Genomic DNA, 24720 nt, shown 5'->3' with positions numbered 1-24720 from the left:
TTAGCTATTTAAATTATTTCTTTCTTCTGTCACTCAGTCTCCCTCTTCCTCATCCTCATCCTCTCCCTCTCTCCTTTTGCAAAGTATACAGGTGAATTTAAGTAAGGCAAAATATTAAATGCAATTCTACTACATAGTTATAGCACCTTTGTACTGGAGGTAAAAAAAGGGAGTCCTGGTATTAGTGAGTTTAATGTCCCAGTACAAAACTATATTTATTAAGTGCCTAGTGAATGATAAACATTTCAAGTACACCAGCATGAAGAAAATGTAGCAAGAGACTAAAGTTTGGATGCTGTTGGAAGCCTTCCAGGAGGAGAGAGATTTTGAAACAACCTGTAAAGCAAGCTGAATTAGATGAGTGAGGAGGGAGGAGAGGACATTCTACCCAGGAACCATGAGTTAGATGAGAGGTCTTGAAAAGGCAGTCGCGTTTTCTTGAAGACTGCCTTTTCTTGAAAGGGAGATAAAATGATGCAACAATCCTCCCCACCCCTCCTCCCTGGTTCTAGGCATTGAATCCAGGGGCACTCCACCACGGAGCTACATTCTTGTGTGTTTGTTTGTTTTTTTTTTTTTTAAACAGTCTAACTAAAGTTGCCCTGGATGGCCACGAACTTATGATCCTCCTGCTTCAGTATCCCAAGTCACAGGCATTACCAGCATGTGCCACCACGCCTAGTTTCATCAATCAACGGCACCTGCCATTTCACTGGCACTGAAATGTACAGATGAGAGGATCCTGGCCACAGAGTAACAAATATATAAACAAATACCATGAGAAAACTGACAAGTATAATGATAATACAAATTACTAAGGTTCTTCTGTCAACTAATGAATAAACAAAATGTAGCTGGGTGCAGCGGTGCACACTTGTAATCCCAGCCACTGGGGAGCTAAGGCAGGAGGATCACAAGTTTGAGACCAGGCTTGGCAAACTTAGCTAGGTCTAAGCAACTTAGCAAGACCCTGTCTCAAAATTTAAAAACTTTTAACTCACCAAAAAAATAAAAAATAAATAACTCAATCAATAAATGGGCCAAGGAACTGAACAGATACTTCAAAGAAATACAATCGATCAACAAACATATGAAAAAATGTTCATCATCTCTAGCTATACAAATCAAATGTTGGTGAGGATGTGGGGGAAAAGGCACATTCATACATTGCTAGTGAAATGAACACTCTAAAATGGTAAAATTTGTGGTATGTGAATTTTTTGTCAGAAAGAAATGAAGGGAGGGAGGAAATGGAAAAGGGAGGGAAGGGAAAGAAGGGAATTGGAAGAAAAGGAAAACAGAAAGATAAAATGATTGAAGTTAATATCTTTGCCTGGAAAGGCAGATAAAAGCATCCCAAAAGAGGTAACCAACCTGAGTATTATAGGACAAATAAAGCTTTCCATAAACAGAGAAAGATAAAGTCATTCAGGGAGAATGATATATATACAGAAGCACAGTTCCATGGGGCTGGAGGTTGGGGCAAATGAGGGAACTAGAAGAGATCAGAAGTAAACAGGCCAGATTATCTACCTACTTATCTATCTTCATTCATTCATTCATTCATTCAATGCAGGGGATCAAATCCAGGGTTTCATGTATGCTAGGCAAGCATTCTACTTTGCCTAGAGTATACCTGTGCTACATCCCCAATTCTCAGGTCAGATCTTAATTTTGCATTGTCCTAGGGCCCTTGCTAAGGAATCTGAACTTTCTGCTAAACAAGGATTGACAAATATGTGACAGTACCACTTTCTTGTCTATGCCACTGAGTCCTATTGAGCTCTTAAGTGGCCTTCACATCTGTCTCCATGAAATCCTCCCCACAACTCATTTCCTCCCACTGGGAAAACTAAAAGATCTCAAACAGGGAAATGGCATCATCCCAATTCTCAAATTTGTGGCAGGGGGTGGGGTGTGCTAGGAATTGAGCCCAGGGGTGCTCTACCATTGAGCTATATTCCCAGCCCGTTTTTAGTTTTTGAGACAGGATCTTGCTGAGTTTCCCAGGCTGGTCTCTAATTTGTTATATTCCTGCCTCAGCCTAAAAAGCAGCTAGAATTACAGGTATGCATCACTGCACCCAGCCAAATTCTTCAGTTTGAGAAGACTCTGGTGGCTATCTGAAAGTACAGAGATTAGGTAAAAGTTCTTATAATAGTCTAGACAAGAGATAATAAGAGATTGAACTACAATAGTGACAATTAGAAGGGAGAAAAGAAGAAACAGAGAGACTAAGGAGGTAAAGCCAGTAAGACTTCAGTAGCCAGCTAAAAACTGCCTTCATGGAGAGGACACCTTGGTTATCACTGTCTCCCAACATCCATTCACCTGGCACAAAGCAAAGTGTTCAATAAATATTTACCAAATTGCTGAGTTTCCAATCAACATTCTCTCACTGAATCTTCACAATACCATAAGGAAGATTACTATTATCCTCACTTCATAGATAAGGAATCTAAATTTAAACAGATTAAGTGATCTTCCCCAGTACACCTAGCCAAGTGTGGGAGAATCTGATTCTGACCTAGACTTTCAACTCCAGAGTCCAATGTCGTAAACAACAAGATGAGTAACAGCATTGTTAACTGTGAAATGACAGTAGCAGACAGAAAATGGAATGAAGTCAGAGATACAGATTTGGGTATTTTCACCACGTTCAAGTAGCTGAAGTGTCAAATATGGAAGATAAGAGAACATACAGTGGGGAGCTGGGGATAGGTCAATCCATAATGGAGTCAAAAAAAAAAAAAAAGGAATGTGCACAGAAAGTCAGACAGGGAAAGAAGAATCAGAGAAGTATACTATCAGGAAAGGCACCAGCAAGGTGGCCATGACCAAGTAGCATTTCGGGCAGGGATTCTAAAAGGGGTTGAAAGTTGCTGGTATTTTCTAAATCTGTCAGAGCATCAGAATCTAGGAAGCTTGCTAAAAAATATAACCCTAGCTGGGCTTAGTGAAGCACACCTGTAATTCCAGTGGCTCAGGAGACCCAGGCAGGAGAATCAAGAGTTCAAAGTCAGCCTCAGCAAAAGCAAGGAGCTAAGCAACTCAGTGAGACCCTTTCTCTAAAAAAAAAAAAAAAAAAAAAAGGGCTGGGGATGTGGCTCAGTGGTTGAGTGCTCCTGAATTCAATCCCTGGTACACTCCACACTCCTCCAAAAAAAAAAAAATACAGTTCCCCAACATAACTGCTAAGGACTGAAGATCTTTGGCCCCCCACCTAATTCTTGTGTTTAACTTTAATTCCAATGTGATAATATTTAAAGGTAGGTTCTTTGAGAGGTAATAAGGTCATGAGGGCAGAGCCTTAAAGGGATGGGACATGTGGTATAAGATCTATCTGCCATGTGAGGACAAAGCAAAAAACCATCATCTGCAAACCAGGAAGAAGGCTCTTACCAGGAACTGAATCACCCAGCAACTTGATCTTTTTTTGTTTTGCTTTGTTTATTTTTGCAGAGTGGGGGAGGTGTTTGGTTTTGTTTTGGGGTTTGGTTGGTGGGTTGGTTTTTTTGGTATCAGGGATGCAACCCAGGGGTGCTTAACCACTGAGCCATATCCAAAGCCCCCCCCCCCCCCGCCCTTTTTTGAGATAGGATCTCACTAAGTTGCTATGGCTGACTTTGAACTTTCGATCCTCCTGCCTCAGCCTCTCAAGTTGCTGGGAGTACAAGCTTGCACGGTGTGCACCACACAGCCAGCATCTTGATCTTGATCTTAAACTTCCCATCCCCCAGAACTTGAAAAATAAATCTATTTAAGCCTAGTTTGTGGTATTTTGTTTTAGTAGCCAGAATTGCCTAAAGGACTTGTATAAGTGACTTAGTCTCTTTCCTTCTTTCCTTTTTCTCATCTCTAAGGTAGAAATAGTAACATGGCCCTCATAGATTATTGTGAGGACTTCAGTAGTTTTAAAGACAATTCCCAAGCAATTTTAACACACTTAAAAACTATCTTTGTGCAACCTCAGTTACAGGAACCACGGAAGGCTTTTTATTTAAAGAATTTTTTAATATTTATTTTTCAGTTTTCGGTGGACACCTTTATTTTATTTTATGTGGTGCTGAGGATGAACCCAGCACCCTGCACATGCCAGGCTTGAGCCACATCCCCAGCCCCAGGGAAGGATTTTTAATTGGAGAGAGATGAGTAAAAGACAAACCTTTCAGAAGGACTGTAGAGATAAGAAAAGAGGAAGAAAAAATCAATTATCGTAACTGCTAGACCTGGAGGGCATGGGTTAAGAGTAAGGCAAGGAAACCAGAAAGAATAGAGTAAGTACAATGTATCACCCAGGAAAAGTCAACAGTGGAAGGAAAAAGAGGAATTAAATATGACTCCATGGCTTAAAATCTCAGTGACTAAAAAAATGGTGGCTTGCCCCTCCACCAAAATTAGAAAGAATAAAGGAACAGCTAGTTTTTTTTGGAAAAAAGAATGCCGTACAAGCTATTTAAAGAGGGGTAAGTGCTATACAAATAGGCTAATTGAAAGTAGATGTGTTTTGGACAGGAAGATAGTACACTGAGGTAAGAGTAGCTCTGAGGGCTGGGGATGTGGCTCTAGCGGCGCGCTCGCCTGGCATGCAAGGGGTGCTGGGTTCGATCCTCAACACCACATAAAAATAAAATAAAGATATTGTTTCCACCTAAAACTAAAAAATAAATATTAAAAAAAAGAGTAGCTCTGAGATGAGATGACCTGAGTCAAAAATACCAGCATTGCCATTTTCTATGTATAGGACACTAAAAAAGTTATTAATTTCTCTAAACCTTGGTTCTTTCATTTATAAAACAAAAATGAAAATAATCTCATCTGATTATTTTTAATATAAAGTAAAAGAAAAGAAAGCACTTAGCACAGTGTCTAGTACATAATAAATTAGCTTGCAATAAATGTTGAAAATTACCTTTCACTGTCCCATGACAACAAACCAGCTACGCTTTAAAGAGGCTAAATCATATTATCAAAAGAGTCAGAAAAATGTCCCAATTCCAAGACAAGCCAGGAAAAAAGGATTTCTTGAATTATGAGATCAAGGAATGAACACCCAAGTTAGTACCATGGTATCATTTCATAAAGTAGGCCTTCATTCCTCACTACAAAAGTATCATATCCTTAGGACATTGTGTTTCTAAATATTTGCATAAATGTTCTTTACTTAAAGTCTGCTTTAGTTCACACATTAAGTCAGTATTTACTGCAAATCTACAGCAATAATTATATACAATGTAAGAAAATGTGGTGCCTGTATGAGATTACAATCTTAAAGATGAAAAAAATTCAAGCACACAAGCCCAGCATGGTGTACAAATGTATTCCCAGTGACGGAGAAGGCTAAGGAAGAAGAACTGCATATTCAAGCCCAGCCTGGGCACCATAGTGAGACCTTGTCTCACTTGTCTCAAAATAAAAAGGGCTGGGGATGTAGCTCAGTAGTAGAATATCTGCTGGCATGTGCAAGGTCCTGGGTTCAATCCCCAGTACTACAAAAAAAAAAATTGTTTTAATTTAAAAATTAAAATTTAGGCACACAAATATCTGAAGTTCCAAGCACATTGTGGAATGCCACTAATGCACTGTTTCTTTGCCAGTCATGACTTTCAGAAGGGAGAAGGCATATGTGAGCTAGAACATAGAGTCAGGAAAAATAAAGTGAATACAGGCAAGGAAACCACATGAAGGCAGATGCACAGCTGAAAAAAGGCAAAAAGTATTCTGGGAAGAGCTAGGAATCAGGATTAACTTAAGAACTATAAAGTAACTAACCCTAAGGTTGAGGACAAAAAAGGGGGAAGGGCCATAAGGTTTTGAAGCCTGTATTTTCCAGGAGAGAACAGGTTAGGGAAGTTAGCAACTGTATTTGCGGGCAGGATGATGGATGTGACTCCTGATATGCTAAGTAGAGAACATTTCTGAAACCACCTTCTCATAGCTGACAAGCTTTTAAAGGTGGATAGGACTTCAGTCTCTAGTCCAGTCCTTCCGTCTTTCTGACTGAGAACACCAAGATCAAGAAAGGTGACTGATTTGCACAAGTTATGAATTTATTGTCTGAGGTTAAGTTGCATCTCTGATCTATAGACTCAGTTCATAGTACTTAACATTTGCCCAAAAACCAGGATGAGAATGGGTTTGTAGCTTGGTGAAGAAATCAGACTTAGAGTTACAGAACTGAGTCATTGCGATAAGATGAGAGGGTGGAAGAGCTAAATCTCCAAGGGCCAGACTTACAGAGGATATATAAGAGGAAAACACAAACCTGGGTTATATCCACACCTATGGCAGATGTATTCTTTAAAAGTATATCTAGGGGTGGAGAGAGAGAAGGGGAGGGGAGGGGAGGGGAGGGGAGGGGAGGGGGGATAGTGGAGAATGGGATAGACAGCAGAATACATCAGTCACTAGAAAGGCAATTTGTAAATCAATGGTAATGTAACTGATGTGACACAGCAATCTGTATACGGGGTAAAAATGGGAGTTCATAACCCACTTGAATCAATCTGTGAAATATGGTATACTAAGAACTATGTAATGTTTTGAAAAACCAACAATAAAATAAAAAAAAATTTTAAAAAAAGTATATCTAGACTGGCATAGTAGCACACACCTGTAACATCAGCAACTTGGGAGGCTGAGGCAGAAGGATTGGAAGTTCAAAGCCAGACTCAACAACTTAGCAAGACCCTGTCTCAAAATAAAGAAAAGCAGGTGCCTGGGGATATGGCTCAGTAGTTAAACATCCCTGGATTCAATCCCTGGTACCAAAAACATTAAAGGCATATCTGAGGGGCTGGGGAGGTAGCTCAATGGTAGAGTGTTTGCCTAGCATGCAAAGGCCCTCGGTTCAATCCCAAGCACAGGGGTTTAGAGGAGGGAACACATCTGAGAGGCAAGCAAAGAATCAAAAAAAGAGTATAGGATTCTAGAAGCCAAAGTTAGCATATCTTTTTCAGCTACCACATAGGTACTCATTTTTAATAAATATTTGCTAAATAAATATATAATTGAAGAACAAGTCAAGACAAAGTTGGGCGTGATGGTGCATGCCTGTCTGAGGCAGGAGGATGGTGAGTTCAAAGCCAGCCTCAAAACTTAGCAAGGCCCTAAGCAATTCAATGAGACTCTGTTTCTAAATAGAAACTACAAAATAGGACACTAGTGGAATGGCCCTGAAAATGTACAACCAGAGGAAGGAGAAGTTATGCTTCATTTGTGTACTACATGTCAAAATGCATTGTACTGTAAAATTAATTAATTAATTAAAAAAAATAAGGTTGGGAATGTGGCTCAGTGGTTAAATGCCCCTGAGTACCAAAATATATATATATTTTTTTTTTTTTGAGCTCTGTGCTAGCTGGATATGTAATGTGGGAATAAATACAATAACTTCACAACAACCCTCTGAGGTAGAATTTTAACCATTATCCTCACCACATTTCATGATAAGAAAAAAGGTCATAAATTGCACAATTTGAACAGGAGGGAGCCCAACCAGGCTTAAAATTAAGTCTTCTCTATTAAGAGAATACCATTAATTTACAGATAAAATAACATGATAATGATGTTTAAAATGTAAAATGTTATTATATTAGTTAGAAACAAACAGTGGCAATATCTGGGATTTTAGCTTAAAATATGACAACAAAAGAGTGGGGAATACATTGTAAGAAAATTGAGGAAGTGATGACAATTGTTGAAATTATGTTGATAATTAGATGATGGGTGCAGGAGGGTGTGGGGAGCCACATTGAGTTACCTCGCCTTCCAGTCCTAAAGCACCACAGGGATCTGAAAGATCACTGTAATCTGGCATGGTAGTGACTCCCCGCACCCCCCTCCCCCGTCCCCTCTGGGATAGCAAGGTCAGTCTTCTGAGTAGGCATACCCCTAGGGTTGAGCTACACTCACCTATTCTTTTATAATCCTACCCCTTTGCCCTGTTTGGGCTAGAATGTTCCATGGAAACTCCCTTTGTGTGTCCCCTTCTCTTGCTCTACCTTTGGGTGTGGCCTTCCTAGATGTCAGTCAATCTGATGACAGGCGATATCACAAAGCTAGATTCAACCCCCTGAAATGAGGTAAGGGCCTCATCTGAATGGCTTCTCTTCAATAAAAGGGTTCAGCACATGCACAGGCTCTTTCTCTCTCTCTCTAGTCAGAGGAGCCGTCACAGGACCCGTCACAGGACCCGTCACAGGACCGAAAGAAAAAGGTATCTCTGTCCCTTGTTTGATTTTATGCAGCCCAGTTCATCTGGAGTGACCCTGAGTGTTTTAGTCATGAGAAACGTGACAGGAGGGTTCAATATATTATTTATACTCTTGGTGCTGGGGGATGTAGTGCAGTGGTAGAGAGCTTGCCTAGCATGCATCAGGCCCTAAATTCAATCCCCAGTTCTGCAAAAAGAAACAAACATGGGCTGAGGTTGTGGCTCAGTGGTAGAGCTCTTATCTAGCACATTCAAGGACCTGGGTTGTATCCTCAGCACCACATAAAAATAAATAAAATATTGGACTGGGAATGTGACTCAAGCAGTAGGGTGCTCGCCTGGCATGTGCGGGGCACTGGGTTCAATCCTCAGCACCACATAAAAATAAAATAAAGATGTTGTGTCCACCGAAAACTAAAAAATAAATATTAAAAAATAAATAAATAAATAAAGGTATGCCCAACTGCCACTAAAAAATATATTTTAATAAAAAAGAAACAAACAAGGGCCAGGGTTGGGGCTCAGTGGTAGAGACCTTGCCTAGCATGCATGAGGCAATGGGTTTGATCCCTGGCACTACATTAAAAAATAAACAAATAAAATAAAGGTATTGGGTCCATCTACAACTAAAAATTAAAAAAAAAAAAAAACACGTTTACTCATGTGGAGTTTCTCTTCCAGCATGTATGGTGAGGAGGAGGGAATTAGTCAGAACGAGGTAGAACAAATACAAGAAAAGAATCGTTCAGGTTAAGCTAGCGATATAGCTTTAGGAGAGCATGTACTAACCATGTGTGAGTCCCTGGCGTCAATCCCCAGCACTGAAAATAAAGAAAGAAAAAAATATATATTTGGTCCAGACAACCAGGAACTCACCTCAAAGATATTGTTCAGAAGAAGTGAAGGGACCAAGAGCCAGACAACAAAGGACTAAGAGGCACAGATTGAGCAGGTGGTGAGGAAATGGCACTAAAACTTATACTTGAGAAAAAAAGAGGCGAGGATAAGAAAGAGCAAGCAAAGGGAGTATGAGAGGCACAGGGCCAACCAAAGTTACTGTGTTCTTCCTTTTACATAGGTAAAACAAAATAGAAGTCAGGCATGGTGACGGGCACGTCTGTAATCCCAGCAACTTGGGGGCTGAGGCAGAAGGATTGCAAGTTCCAGGCTAACATTAGCAATTTTTTGAGATCTTATCTCAAAATCAAAAGGAATTGGCTCAGGATCAGTGGTAGAGGCCTCTGGGTTCAATCCCCAGTATTAAAAAAGAAAGAAAGTAGAAAGGGAGAGAGAGTAGGAAGGAACATAGAAAGATACTGGAAAAAACAGCAGTAGGTAGAAGCCAATTAGGTGTTTGCTTGAAGAACAAAAAATAAAGAAAGAAAAGAAGTTCACCTCTTCTGGGAGGATGAAAAAAAGAGTAAAATTCTGAAACTGGACTGTATGAGGGATTGTGTAATATAACAATGAAAGGGGCGGACTCTGACATTCAATGATAGGACTTTAATCCCAGCTTGTCACTGGTCAACTGTGTGGCCTGAGGCAAGGCTTTGATTCTTCAGGTTCTAGTTTCCTCATTGGCAAATAGGCTGACAATAAAAGTACCCTTCAAAATAACCTGGGTGATGGATATGCCAGTCATCCTGATCTGATTATTATACACTGTATACATGTATTGAAATATCACATTGTACCCCATAAATGATTATTATGTGTCAGTTAAAATAAAAAATATTAAAATTTTAAAAACATGTTTGCAACACATAGGTGTCCACATCTGAATATATTTGTTAGCTCAATAGTGTATTGCTTTAATGCCCTTTCTCAAAGGATTACAAGATGGAGATGTCGGGGCTGGGGCTGTAGTTCAGTGGCAGAGCGCTTGCCTAACATGTGTGAGGCATTGGGTTCAATCCTCAGCACCACATAAAAATAAAAAACAAATAAAGGCATTCTGTCCATCTACAACTATTAAAAAAAAAAAGAAAAAAAAAGATGGAGATGTCTATAAACATTACAAAAGCCAAGGCAAGAAGCCCCTCATTGGCGTTCAGCTGAAGTGAGCTGGATTTAGCATTAGCAGTATGTTCTTTCTATATCTGGGACTCCATTTTAAAGTATGTTAATACAGTGTGGAGGAAAGTAAACAGTATACTTCTTAGAGTTGTTGAAAAAGCTGTTAAGAGTTGACACAAGGGGCTGGGGATGTGGCTCAAGCGGTAGGGTGCTCGCCTGGCATACGTGTGGCCCGGGTTCGATCCTCAGCACCACATACAAAGATGTTGTGTCCTCCGAAAACTAAAAAATAAATATTAAAAATTCTCTCTCTCTCTCTCTCTCTCTCTCTCTCTCTCTCTCTAAAAAAAAAAAAAGAGTTGACACAAGTAAAAGACTTGTGCCTGGGAATAATTATACAATATGACAGCTGCTATAATAATAATAATAATAATATTATTATTATTATTATTATTGGAAGAGTTAAAATCTCCCCTAATAGGCAAGAACTCTCATGAATCAACACAAATATGTTAGTCCAGCAAAACTTAGCAAAGGACATGAAGAGGGTATACATACGAAACAAACACATGAAAAGATGTCCATTTTCCTCTATAAGGAAATGTAAAAACTAGTTATCTAGGCTTCAAACTTACAAAGACTTTTAAAAATATTGATGCTGTTCAATGGTAGAGAAGAAATTTTTTTTTCTTTATTTCTTCCCCCTCACCCTCTCCACCCCCACCCCCACCCCCCACTTTGGTATTGGGAATTGAATCCAAGGGCACTTTTCTACTGCACTATATCCCTAGTCCTTTTCATGTTTTATTTTGAGACAGGGTCTTGCTAAAGTGCTGAGGGTCTCACTAATTTGCTAAATTGCTGGAATTACAAGCATGTACCATCACACCCTCGAAGCATGCAAGAAATATAAATTGATGTAACCTTTGAAACATGTATAACCTTTAACACAAAAATCCCACTTGTAGGGGAATCTATCCCACAAGTATACAAAGTATAGAAATATTTATACAAAGACAATTGTACAAAGATGCTTGTAACTGCAAAGAAATAGAAACAAATGTCTGTCACTAGTGGACTAGAAAAATTGATACCAATATACAATGTAATATTAATAGCTATTAAAAGATAGCATAGATATGTACATTCTAAACATGAAAAAAAGCCCAAGATAAAAGCATTAAGTGAATAAGAGCAAGTTACAGAAAGTAGATATATTATGATCCCATTTCCACAAAAAGGAATTACTTTTCTTTTTACATACACATCTGTTAGCATGCATGGTGGAAAAACAATCTGGATAAATATAGATCAAATTCTTAATGGTGGTTAACACTAAGATGAAGGATTTCGTGTTTATTTATATATTTATTTATTTTAATTTATTGTGGTATTAGGGAATGAACCCAGGGCACTTTAGCACTTTATGACTGAGATACATCTCCAGCCCTTTTTAAATTTTCTTTTATTTTGAGACATGGTCTCATTAAATTGCAGAGGCTGGCTCAAACTTGGGATCCTGCCCCAGCCTCCTGAGTCACTGGGATTATAGGCCTGAACTGCTACCTCATTTTAGGTAATTCTGAACTATAGATGTAGCTCAGGGATAATGCACTTGCCTAGCAAACACAAGGCCTTGGTTTCATCCTTAGTATTGCAGAAAAAAAGGGGCAGGGGAGGGGCTGGAATTCTACCAAGGGAAAAAAAGTCAAGTACTTCCAAAGTATAAGACTAATGATGGAAGTCTGGTAATAGAAAGGAAGGGGAAAATATTAGAGAGCACAAGTCCTAATGTGAAGTCATTGGTCTTGAGCCTAAGAAAAAGACAAGCTTTAGGAAATGTGAAAGCAGTTACACTATGAAATAGAATGCTTAGGAGGCAGCACAGGAGAACACTGAGAGGCAAAGAGAGCTCAACTCAAGTGAGGTTGCGAGAAATGCCTGCAAATGGCACAGCACATTTTCCTGAGACAATGAAAGCTACCAGGAAAGAGAATTTAGGAATGGCAACTGGCATAGCAGAGACAGCAGTGTCAGGGAAGCAAGGACTTCTAAGACCTGGGAAAGGCATTACTGAAGCTGTGGACCATGGACAACTAACATCAAGATTAGGGTGGGAGGTAGATGAAAACATGGGGGAAAAGATGGAGTATGTAAGACAGTGGGACTGGAAGATATAGTTGAAAGCAGAGTATAATTTCCAGCAAGAATTACACCCAAAAGATTCTTTCCCAAATTTCCATTTTTCTTCCAATTTCTATACAACATCACATCAGAAGACTTTTACTTGTGTCATGGGCTTAATTGTAAATCCATCTCCATCTGGTTCTAGGATATTCTCTTGACCCCTAAATATGAGAAGCATGGGACTCCAGTTCTTCTAAAGTTGCTGGGACACTCTTAACAGAGCAGACTTCCCTGTCCAGCACCTCCTGTGTATCTTCTGTTTGCAAAGACTGGAATAAGGAGCCCTGCCAATATCATTTGAGGACATAAAAAGGACCTTGAACTTAGAATCAGAAAACTAGCATTAAGCTGGGTACATGCTGTAATCCCAGAAACACAAGTGGCTAAGGCAGGAGACCACAAGTTCAAGACCAACCTGAGAAACTCAGTGAGACCCGATCTCAAAATAAAAAAATTTAAAAAGCTGAAGATATAGCTCAGTGGTAGATCACTTCTGGTTCAATCCCTATTACAAGGAAAAAAAAAGAAAAGAAAGAGAAAATTAGCATCAAGACCCAGCATAACCAATGTGATTCTACAGCATGTACAATCAGAAAAATGAGAAATTATACCCCATTTATGTATCAAAGGGCATAAATGCATTCTACTGTCATGTATAACTAATCAAAACAAATTAAAAATTTTTTTAATATATTTTTAAAAGACCCAGCTTTTCTCTCTGCTTCCAGATCATCATGTGAGTCCCTTCCCTCCACCATATTTTCTGCCTTATCTCAAGCCCCAAGGAATGGAGTCAGGTGTCTGTGGACTGAGACCTCTGAAACCGTGAGCCCCGAAATAAAATTTTCCCCCTCTAAAATTGTTCTTGTCAGGTATTTTAGTCACAGCAACAAAAAAAAGCTGACTAAAACAGAAATTGGTGCCGAGAAGTGGGGTCTTTGCTGTGACTAACCTTATCATGTGGTTCAGAAGCTTTTGGAGTTATTTGGAATTTGTAGGAGGAATTTTGAGATGTTCCAGCAGTGAAAGCTGGAAATGCTTTAGGTTGTTATAAATGAAGCTTAATGGGCCATTCCGGTGGGAGTTCAGAAGACCAGAATACTGATAGGTCTGTGCACAGTAAAGACAGGGCTCATGAAGTTTCAGGGGAGGAGGACTCTACTAGAACTTGGACTAGAGGCCATTCATGTTCTGTTCTGGCTAAGAAGTTGTCCTGAGATTTTCTGTGAGGCTGAATTGAAAGGTGATCTGGCAGAAGAAATTTCTAGACAGCATAGCATTCAGAAGGTGGCATGGATACTGCTGGTGGCTTTTACCCAAGTTTATTTGATATGAACTTGAAAGGTGGGAGTAAGACAGGGGTGAAGGAAGTTGCACTTCTTAAAGACATTAGAACCACTAAAAAGAATGCTAAAGACTTTGCCCAGAAACATAAGGAAAATGGCTTGAAGACATCTCAGGAATTGGCAAGACCACACTCAGACTCAAGGGGCCCCCTTCTTGCACAAAGAGGCCTAGGAAGTTTTTTCAATGTGCTCAGCCACCCAGGCACTCAGAAGCTGCTATAGCCAGGGTCCCTGGAAGCTTGTCTGCTGCTTGAGATGGCAGCAGACCTTGGCATCAATAGTGGTGCTGATTCTGCAGGAATGCAGAATGCTGGAGTTAGGGAGTCATGGAGGCTGCCACCAAGATTTCAAAGGAATGCCTAGGAGGCCAAGCAAAGTGCCTCAGTGTTGGAGACCCTGTGGGCAGCCCCTGAGAGGGCCATGGATGGAGATGTGAGGAGGAAGCCAAAGCTGCAGTGAAGACCCTCCAAGATTAAGAAATTCCAGTAATATGGGACATCAGCTGAGGAAAGCTGCAGAAATTGAGCAGAGGCAAGCCAACAGAGAGGCTGTGTGGATTGCAACCAGTAAGGATACAGAGGCAAAGCTATACAAGTCCTTTGGAGAGAACATCACAATGCGATATGTTCCAGATGCCAGACACAGAACTACAAAACTTGTTTGCCCAGCTGGATTTCGGTCTTGCTTTGGTCCCATCCCTTCTTTATATGCCACCATTTTTCTGAATGGAAATGTTTACTCTGGATCTTTTTATGTTAGATACTTGTAAACTGCTTTTGGTTTTTATAGGAGCTCACAATTTGAGTTTGCCTTGAGTCTCAAAGGAAACTTTATTTTTATTTTTTTTTTAAATATTTATGTTTTAGTTTTTCAGCGGACACAACATCTTTGTTTGTATGTGGTGCTGAGGATCGAACCCGGGCCACACAAAGGCCAGGCGAGCGCGCTATCGCTTGAGCCACATCCCCAGCCCTCAAAGGAAACTTTAGACTTGAACTTTTGGGCAATGCTTGAACTGTTGAGACTATGGGGACTCTTAGAAATGAACTAAATGTATTTTGCATTGTGAGATAAGCATGAGCTTTTGGGGGTTGGGGCATAATGTTATGGTTTAGACATGAGATGTCCCCCAAAAGCTTATGGTGAGACAATGCAAGATAATTTAGAGGTGATATGATTGGGATATGACACCCTGAACCCAATTAGTCCCCTGATAGGGATTAACTGAGTGGTAACTGAAAGCACGCAGGATATAGCTGGAGGAGGTGGGCACTAGGGATTTGCCTTTGGGATATATATTTTGCATCTGGCAAGTGGAATCTCTCTGTGCTTCCTGATCATCATGAGTCACCTCCCTCTGCCATACTCTTCCACCCTGATACCTCAAGGTACCTCAAGGTACCTTGAAACCTCAAGCAAACCGAGCCAGCTGTCTATAGACTGAGACCTCTGAAAACATGAGACCCCAAATAAACTTTTCGTCCTTCAAAAAAAAAAAAAAAAAAAAAACTGGCTTTTTTTCTTGTTGGCTTTGTGTATTTTAAAGCAAGCCACTATACACCACTTCAGGTTTGCTTGTTCAGGGGTCATCTCCCTCACAGGGATGTTGGAAGGATGAAGTAAAGTATGCATACATAGAAGTGTTTTATGAAGTATAACAAACATATGCAGAGTTAACTTTCTATAGTAAGACAAACACTTTTCATTTCTCTTTAATGTAACTAATGTTAACTCGTCAATGCTGCTATAAAACCATAAGCCACTGCTAGTACCTACAATGTGCCTGTGCTGGCTGAAATTTTCCATATTCTTATTGCCTCCATACTATATAACTACTTTTTTTAATTGTTTTTAGATGTTGATGAACCTTTATTTTATTCATTTATTTTTATGTGCTGCTGAAAATCGAACCCAGTGTCTCCACATGCTAGGCAAGCGCGGTACCACTGAGCCACAGCCCAGCCCTCTATAACTACTTCTTGATATCTCAACACTGCTCTCAAAATATCTTCAATTTTTAATAGCTATTGCCGAATTAAAGTGCCTACGCTTTCCTCAGTTTTCCCTTTTATCTCATACCAATTTTTACCTTAACCTAACTATAGTTATTCTTAATGTTTTCCTTTTCTATAATTTGCTATGTTTCTCACATACACAAAAGAATAACTGCATTATGTAGACTTCAGTGAACTACCTAACACCCAGCTTCAGGAGGATTTCTATGTGGTCTGATAAACTATGAAAATTAAATGAGAGTAATTTAGATGATATCCTCTTATTTTCCCACTAAGAACCAGGTGGGTAAACCAGATGCAGTGGCACATGTCCATAATCCAACTACTCAGGAGGCTGAGGCAGGAAGATCATGAGTTGGAGGACAAACTAAGCAACTGAGTGAGAACCTGTCTCAAAAAAAAAAAAAAAAACAAAAAACACCACAATCAGCATAATGCTGTGCCTTCTTGATAAATAACTTAAAACACAGTCTCCTGACAAAGAATTAATACATTAGTTTCAGGATTAGTACAGCATTAGACTGAGTAGAAAACTGGTAAATATTTTCATAGTTATTGAATTCAAATTCACGAATAGTTCAGTCAAATAAACATATTTCCTGCATACACTGACACAACGAGTTCGGCTGTCTTCAAAACCCTGTCAGCAAAAGTCACAGTACCTTCATGCTTAATTAATTTTTCATTCCCAGGCAGGTAGTATGCTGGCAGTAGTTATGGGGAGACCTGGTGGCCAAAACTGACTCGTTACTTCTTGATACATGAGGACAAAGTACTCAGAACAGTAAATGAGCAATGAAAAATCTAGATAATATCAATAAAAAATTTACCACATTCTTTCCCAAATAAAACTTTTGCAAGACCCAAAGAGAACAAGTAATAGCCCCCAGCCTGAAAACCATGACCATATGAAATAAGCAACACATTTTCACAGCCAAGTGTTGCCTTTAGCAACCTGGAAATACAAAGCTGGAGGCACTGCTTCAGCATGGATAAGATGCAGCCAAAAAGTCAGAACACTCATTGTAACACCAGCTCCACATGGAATGATTTCATGTCATTTTATAAGCAGAGGTCATTCGTTTTTTGACTTAACATTTGCCAAGTAGCAACGGTATGCCAGAAATGGTTAGGTGCTAGGATATCAAGATAAACTAGGGCTGGTGATATGGTTCAGTGGTAGAGCATTTTCCTAGTACATATGAGGATCTGGGTTAGATCCCCAGCACCACACACACACACACACACACACACTCACACACTCACATACACACAAACAAGATCCTGCCCTCAAGTAGATTACAATCTAGGCACGTACAGCACACAAAAATACCAAAACTTAACATTATAGTATAATTATGAAAGAAGCTTACAGACAAACTGCAATGTCATGAGAGATTCTGCTGGACCCAGGAGGTACCAAAGGTTTTCATTAGGAGAAGCTGTGATCTTGGGGATGAAGCACAGTAGTAGAGTACTTGCCTAGCATGCCTGAAGCAATTGGTACAGTCCCAGCATCACAAGAAAAAATTTTTTAAGGGGCTGGGGATGTGGCTCAAGCGGTAGCACGCTCGCCTGGCATGCGTGCGGCCCGGGTTCGATCCTCAGCACCACATACAAACAAAGATGTTGTATCCGCCGAAAACTAAAAAAAATAAATATTAAAATTCTTTCCCTTCTCTCTCTCTCTCTCTCTCTCTCTCTCTCTCTCTCTCTCTCTCTCCCCTCAGCACCACATACAAACAAAGATGTTGTGTCCGCCGAAAACTAAAAAAAATAAATATTAGAATTCTTTCCCTTCTCTCTCTCTCTCTCTCTCTCTCTCTCTCTCTCTCTCTCCCCTCAGCACCACATACAAACAAAGATGTTGTGTCCGCCGAAAACTAAAAAAAATAAATATTAAAATTCTTTCCCTTCTCTCTCTCTCTCTCTCTCTAAAAAAAAAAAAATTTTTTTTTAATTTTTTTAAAGAGAGAGGAAGAGAGCAAGAACAAGGAAGGAAGAGAGAGGGTAATGTCTGAACTCTTGGTTTGAGCCATAAAGTCTTGAATGAGAAGAAAAATTATTAGAAGGAATATCCTGAGCATGCTGAGACCTTCAGGGAGTTATAAAATTGTTATTAGAACTGAGCCTCATATGCCAGAAAAACTGTGGCAGAGAAGAAACTAGAAGATACAGGAGGGACCAGACCATAAAGGGTCTTGTAAGATGTTCAAGCAGAGCCATACCAGAGTGTAGATACAATTTCAAGGCCAAAGGAATATTATTTACATTTTTGGGGGTGGGGTGGGGGTGGGCATGTGCTGGGATTAAACCCAGGACTTTACATATGCTAGGCAAGCACTCTACCACTGAGCTACATCTCTAGCTCCTCATTTACTCTTATTTGGAATTAAAGGCCACCCTGAATAAAGGGGGAACTTAACTAGGGCAAGACTCTAAGGGATTTAGAGGCTAGTCTGTTTGGTGCGGTACGGTATTGAAGATTGCTCTAGCACTGAGTTACACCCCCATCCCTTATTATTTTTTTATTTTGAAGAGTATCACTAAATTGTAGAGGCTGACCTTGAACTTGCAATCTTCCTGCCTCAGCCACCCAAGTAGCTGGGATTACAAGTGTGAGCAAATGTACCCAACAGGGCCCAATTATTTCAAATCACTTCTGGGCTCTATTTAATTTTCCTCTTCAATATTAGTAGACTCCCCTCCCCCCAACACACACACACACACACACACACAGAAAGAAAAAATAAAACAGAACAATTCTATAACCAAGCCTGTGAACCAAGCCTGTGAACCTTCTGTTCATCAAAAACATGTCTGAACAGAATCCTAGGTTCTAGCAAAGTAGCCCCAATTAGAAAAAAGATGACAAATCTCTCCTGCATCTGGAGCCTTCTAGACAAAAAGACCAAAGTCAGGTCCCTGATGCCAGCAGGAAAAAAAGCTAGAGAAACATCCTGATCAGGGACCACAGAGAACACAATGCTGCCTGCCACACTCCAGTGCTCTGTCAATGGGAATGCTCACTGTTCCCAATCAAGGACATGTCAAATAGTACCTCCTGGCTTACCACAGAAACTGCCAGGGAAAAAAACGTACCAGTGCCAAGAGTGACCTTGGACTTTATAGTGTGGACTCCTGCTTACCAGTACTAGATAAAGACTACCTTAATAATTTCCCTCCCTTAGTGCCAGCAGATGCACACTGCACAGCTACCTTCCTCATCAAACAAGAAAATTGGGCTCCTCACCCCTACAGAGCACCTAGTCACATTCCTACCACTAATACTGCATAATAATACATACTAACTTCCACTAACAGCCAGCACTGACCACCCAGGAAGCAAAAGGCCCTCATCTCCAGTCCTCTCTACAACTTGCAATTCTATAGCCTCATTTTTACAGATGAAGTAAAATATAAAAACAAAGCTCCGAGAGGTTAAGAGTTTACTCAGAGTCAAAAAGTCAGCAAGAAACAAAGGTGGGAAGTCTCCAAAGACTACTACACTAGGCAACTTTCAGAATTTTTCTAAAGAAAGCAAAATCTCTTTCCAAGATTTTCTGAAGTTGATCCATTTAACTAAGTAGCCAAAACCATTTAAGTAATCATCTTGCCTTCAGAGCAACATATGATCCAGGTTTTTTTTAAATATTTAATTTTTAGCTGTAGTTGGACACAATACCTTTATTTTATTTATTTATTTTTATGTGATGCTGAGGATCAAACCCAGAGCCTCGCATGTGCTAGGCGAGCTCTCTACCCAGCTAAGATACAACTCCAGCCCCCAGGTTTCTTTAAACAAGTGAATATTCCAGATGAAAAATGAGGACTAGCTCAAATAATTTACTATGATTTAAGTGTCTTGATTTTAAATTTCTTCATTTATTTTTGGTCAAGATATATATGCAGAGCTGGGCGCTGTGACACACACCTATAATCAATCACAGCAGCTGGGGGAGACGGCCCTGAGGCAAGAGGATTGGGAGTTCAAAGCCAGCCTCAGCAAAAGTGAGACACTGAGCAATTTAGTGAGACCCTGTCTCTAAATAAAACACAAAATAGGACTGGGGATGGATGTGGCACAGTGGTCGAGAGCCCAAGTTCAGTCCCCAGTACCAAAAACAAAAAGATATATATGTAAAAAGAGAAAAAGAGAGTAAAGGGCAGAACTGTCACTTTACTAGATTAGAATGAAGGTTAACAACTAAAGGAGTCAGGCATGGTGGCACATGCCTATAATCCCAGAGACTCAGGAAGCTGAGGCAGGAAGACTACAAGTTCAAAGCAGGCCTTCAGCAATTTAGCATGGCCCTAAGCCACTTAATGAGACACTGTCACAAAATAAAAAATGAAAAAGGCTCAGCATTTGGCTCAATGGCAAAGTGACACCTGGCTCAATCCCCAGTACTAAAAAAAAAAAAAAAACAACTAAAGAAAAAAATCATTCAAGTTTATGCAGTAAAAATTAAGAGGCAAGCAACTTCAAAGAGACTGAGTCTTATCTCAGTCTTATTCCTGCTATTACAGGGGACAGTATTCCAAGCATCAAAGACACTCCTAGTCTACATATATTGAAGCAGACAGGAAGTGAGCTTTCATGCTCCAAAGACTTCAGTGGAGGGCTGGGGATGTGGCTCAAGCGGTAGCCTGCTCGCCTGGCATGCGTGCGGCCCGGGTTCGATCCTCAGCACCACATACAAACAAAGATGTTGTGTCCGCCGAGAACTAAAAAAAATAAATAAATATTAAAATTCTCACACTCTCTCTAAAAAAAAAAAAAAGACTACAGTGGAAAGGAAAGTATGATGACTTCTTAAGCAACCTGAACATATACACCGTATCTGTAAATCACTGCTCATTTAGCAACATACCAAAACAAAATAATTTTCCTATGGTTTTTCTACAGGACTTAAATTTAACAGGTATATTAAATAAAATGATATGAAATAATCCCATACCAAGGCTGGGGTTGTGGTAGAGTGCTTGCCTAGTATGTGTGAGGCCCTGGGTTCGATCCTCAGCACCACAGAAAAATAAATAAAATAAAGGTATTGTGTCCAACAACAACTAAAAAATAATTTAAAAAATAATAATCCCATACCAATGTTAACACACAGTTATAACTATGTTTTCTGCCTGCAAACATGAACGATTGTCACTACTGAAAATTAATACACTATAAAAACTTTTAAGAGGAAATGAAAAGGTACTCCTTTTCATCAAAGGAGATTAAGTAAGTTATGACATGTACATATATGAATATGGCATAATAAATTCCACTATTAGGTATAATTATAAGTACACTAATAAAAAAATTAAAAAAGAAAAAAAAAGCTTCATGGCCTAGGGATGTAGCACAGTGGCAGAGCACTTGACTTAACATGAATAGAATGGTTCAATCCCCACCACCATAAAACAAACAAACAAACAAACAACTGTTCAACAGCTTTACTGACTAAAATTTGATATACCTGAATCACTTCTTTCTTCAAAGATGTACAACCACCTCTGACACTATCAAAAGGTCAAAAATATCATCACTAAGCCAGGCATGGTGGCATATGTCTGTAGTTTCTGCTACTTGGGAGGTTCAGATGGGACGATCACTTGGGCCACAAGTTGGAGATAGCCTAGGCAACACAACAAGACTCTGTCTCCACATGCACAACACAAAAAAAATCACCACCGCTGTGAAGATGTCTAACACAGCTCCTAATATAATGCATCAGACATAGGTTTATAAAAGAATAAAAAAACTTAAAGATAGAAATTTTTCAAAAGAGAAAAAAAAAAAACTTTTGGAGGGAAATCATTTTTTAAAGCTTAAGGAAAAATCAATCCCTAGAATAGAACTGTCAATACAAGTACAAATAGAATTACCTCACATCTCAACTTAAAATTTATATTAGCCTCCAATTAGGCAGTACATCCCAAACTCTAAATTCAGAAAGCACAATGAGTCTGATACTGTTTTTCCTCATGAAAGGTTCTCTTTAATATCTTATCTACAGACAACACACCAACTTTTGCTTGAATAATACATACAGAGCTCTGGTGCACAATTGCAGGCCTCAGAGTCGGAGTTTGCAACCTGTCTTTCAATGTCACAGGCCACCAGTGTACAGACCAAAGTCACTGAAGACAGATAACACTTCTAGTGAAGATAATGTCCTGTGAGAGTCAGAAGGGGTGCTGAAATGACAGTCACTAAGATTTTTTTTTAATATTTATATTTTAGCTTTAGGTGGACACAATATCTTCATTTTACTTTTATGTGGTGCTGAGAATCGAACCCAGTGCCTCATGCATGTCAGGTGAGCGTGCTACTACTTGAGCCACATCCCCAGCCCCAAGTCACTAAGATTTAATAGAGCCAATGTAATCACGTCACAGAAATAAGAGAAAATGAAATTTCATGGATTTAGAGATGGAAAGAGCTTTTAATAACATAAACATTTAGGGTTTTCACATTCCTCTCTAGGAATTAAACAATGGCACATAAATCAGTGAAATTAATTTAAATTTTAAATTAATTTTAAAAATTAATTTAGATTTATAAGAATTGGACTAACAACCCCTAGAATTTACATATATAATGCGTAAGTTTCTCTGGAGTTAAAAACAATACCCACAGTGCTAAAAGGAAAGTATAGGCCAGCATGGTGGCTCATACTTATAATCCTTGTACCCAGGAAACTGAGGCAGGAGGATTGCAAGTCAGCCTAGACAATTTAGCAAGACCCTATCTCAAAATAAAAAAATAAAGAGGACTGGAAATGTAATTTGGTGGTAAAGCACCCCGGGTTCAATCCCCAGTACAAAAAAAAAAAAAAAAAAAAAACGAAAGAAAGTATGAATCACAATTTAAAACAAAGAAAAAAAAAAAAACGAACAGAGGACAGAGGACAGCATTCTATCAAATACCATAAAGAGGGGTCAGGGACATAATACAGTGGTAGAGCAGTTGCCTAGCATGTAGAGGGCACTGGATTTGATTCTCAACACTGCATATAAATAAATAAAATAAAGATTCACTGACAATAAAATTAAAAAAAAAAAATAAAAGTCCACACGGTCTTCTACTCAAGAACAAACTCATCAAGCCTCCAAATACCCTTTTGATTTCATCCACCTCAAAGTCCAGAAATCAATGTAGTCAGTCACATTGGCTGGCAAGCGACAGGAATTCTAACAGATCTGAGTCACCCACTCCCCCGCAGGAAGAGGTCATCCTCTATCAGGAAGCCCACTCTGCAAATTCCCTTGTTCATCTCCCAGATTGCCACGACCATGACCCACCATGAAGCTTATTTTTCCAACCTCAGCAGCCTACCAACCCTCCTTGGCACTGCCCAAATCACAACTCCCACCGGCTTCACCTTAATCCCAAGCAGCCAACAGTACTCACATGGGTGTTACTACTCCTGTGTCGAGTTCTCTGCTTGAGAAATCACTCTTTATCCCGGTGCATTTGGGTCATGGAGGACCAGCTTTTTGCTCAACTCTCCTTTCTGTGCCCAGCTGAGCTCGTGCCTTTCCAAGAACTAGTCATCAGTAAACCCCGAGGAGCTAAACTCCCCATGCCTCTTCTACCCGACTCCGACCCCAGTCTGCCAAATTTCCAGACTTCGGGAGGAGAGGCATTCCTATTAGTTTCAGGGACCATGCACACTGATGACCCTCAAATTCCAAACACAACCCACCCCCTTATCCACCCCGCAATAGTCAGCCTCCGAGGCGCCAGTATCGAGCGCCAAGAGCACACAACCCGTACAGTTGAGTCTCGGTAGCTCTATCATCCCATTGCCAGACTACAAAATCCCCAAATATCAACTCAACAAGGCCCCGAGCCGAGACCAAGACCCCCATCGAGCCTCCAGCCATTGGAAGTTTCCCAGGTCGAACCCAATGCCCCAAAGGCCAAGGCCACTAGAACCGTTTCGGTGCCCCAGGCCTCTGCATGCCAGGGGCCCGGGCCGCGTCTCCACTCCGTCCCCATTGTTGCGGGTCCCAGCGGCCCGGCGGGGAGCCGGGGACCAGCACCGGCTCTCACCTCCCGTGCCACGGATCCGGGCCGCACCGGACCGGGCAAGGCCTAAGGACCTCACGTTCCGCCGCACCCGCCTGGACGGTGTTTACAGCAGCCGGGACGGGGGCAGTAGCAGAGCCGGGAAGCAGCCGGCCAGGCCCGGGCGCCGCGGGCTGGCTCTGGCCGAGCGTCGGTCTTCTCCGGCGGCGGCGCTCGCAGCCTCCGCTCGCGGTCCGCGCCACAAAGCGTTCCCCTCCCGGCCCGCGCGCCCGCCCACCCGGACGGGAACTTGCGCCGCCGACAGAAAAGTTCCGCTGTGAGCAGACCAGAGACCGTTCTTCCTCTGAGAAGGGTATATAGAGATTCTTTCCTGAATAAAGCCGTTTATCTACTGCTAAGGACCGTTTCAGGAGTGAATGTGGTACAGAAATACCAGGCAGATTCCGGCTTGGTTGCATGAGTGGGTGCAAAGGAATAGGTTTGCACCCGCCAGCCACCAACAAAGTGCACTGATCGCTTGCTTAATGCCTCAATTGAGCCTCGGTTCCTCCTCATTCCTCAGTTGGGGATAGACTCAGAGGTTTATGAAGAATGATGGGATGATGCAAGTGCCAGGAGCAGAGATATGGGGCTCCACATTGGGATATAGTCAGTGCTAATGCTGCCAACGACGATTGCTTCTCTACTACTCTCCCCTCCAACAGAGGTTGCTCTCAACCTCCAAAGTTGATGAGCACCACGCAACTGTCACTTTTTTCCCCTTTACCCGAACCTGCCGTTCCGTTTCCTGTTGGCTGAAGCTGCCTTCAGAATTACCTGGAAGAGAAGGAGAGGCAAGAAGGGTCTTTCTTAATCACGGACACACAAATGGAGATTAAGGATGATGCAAGATTTCCTCCCTAAAATTAG

General features: G+C 40.6%; 1 protein-coding gene across 2 annotated transcripts in view; it reads right to left on the bottom strand.

Annotated features, from left to right (window-relative positions):
• Nucleotides 1-24071, bottom strand: part of RAD54L2 (RAD54 like 2) — a 121885-nt gene extending 97814 nt beyond the window's left edge. For both annotated transcript variants that reach the window (XM_081301122.1, XM_081301121.1), the window contains exon 1: nucleotides 23836-24071. The gene's annotated coding sequence lies outside the window, so the exon portion shown is untranslated. The remainder of the gene's footprint in view (nucleotides 1-23835) is intronic.
• Nucleotides 24072-24720: the final 649 nt, after the last annotated feature.

Source organism: Spermophilus citellus (assembly GCF_964194105.1).
Source record: "Spermophilus citellus genome assembly, chromosome: 7".
Lineage (NCBI taxonomy): Eukaryota > Metazoa > Chordata > Mammalia > Rodentia > Sciuridae > Spermophilus > Spermophilus citellus.
The sequence above is the reverse complement of the archived record's forward strand: the minus strand, read 5'-3'. Positions and strand labels throughout refer to the sequence as shown.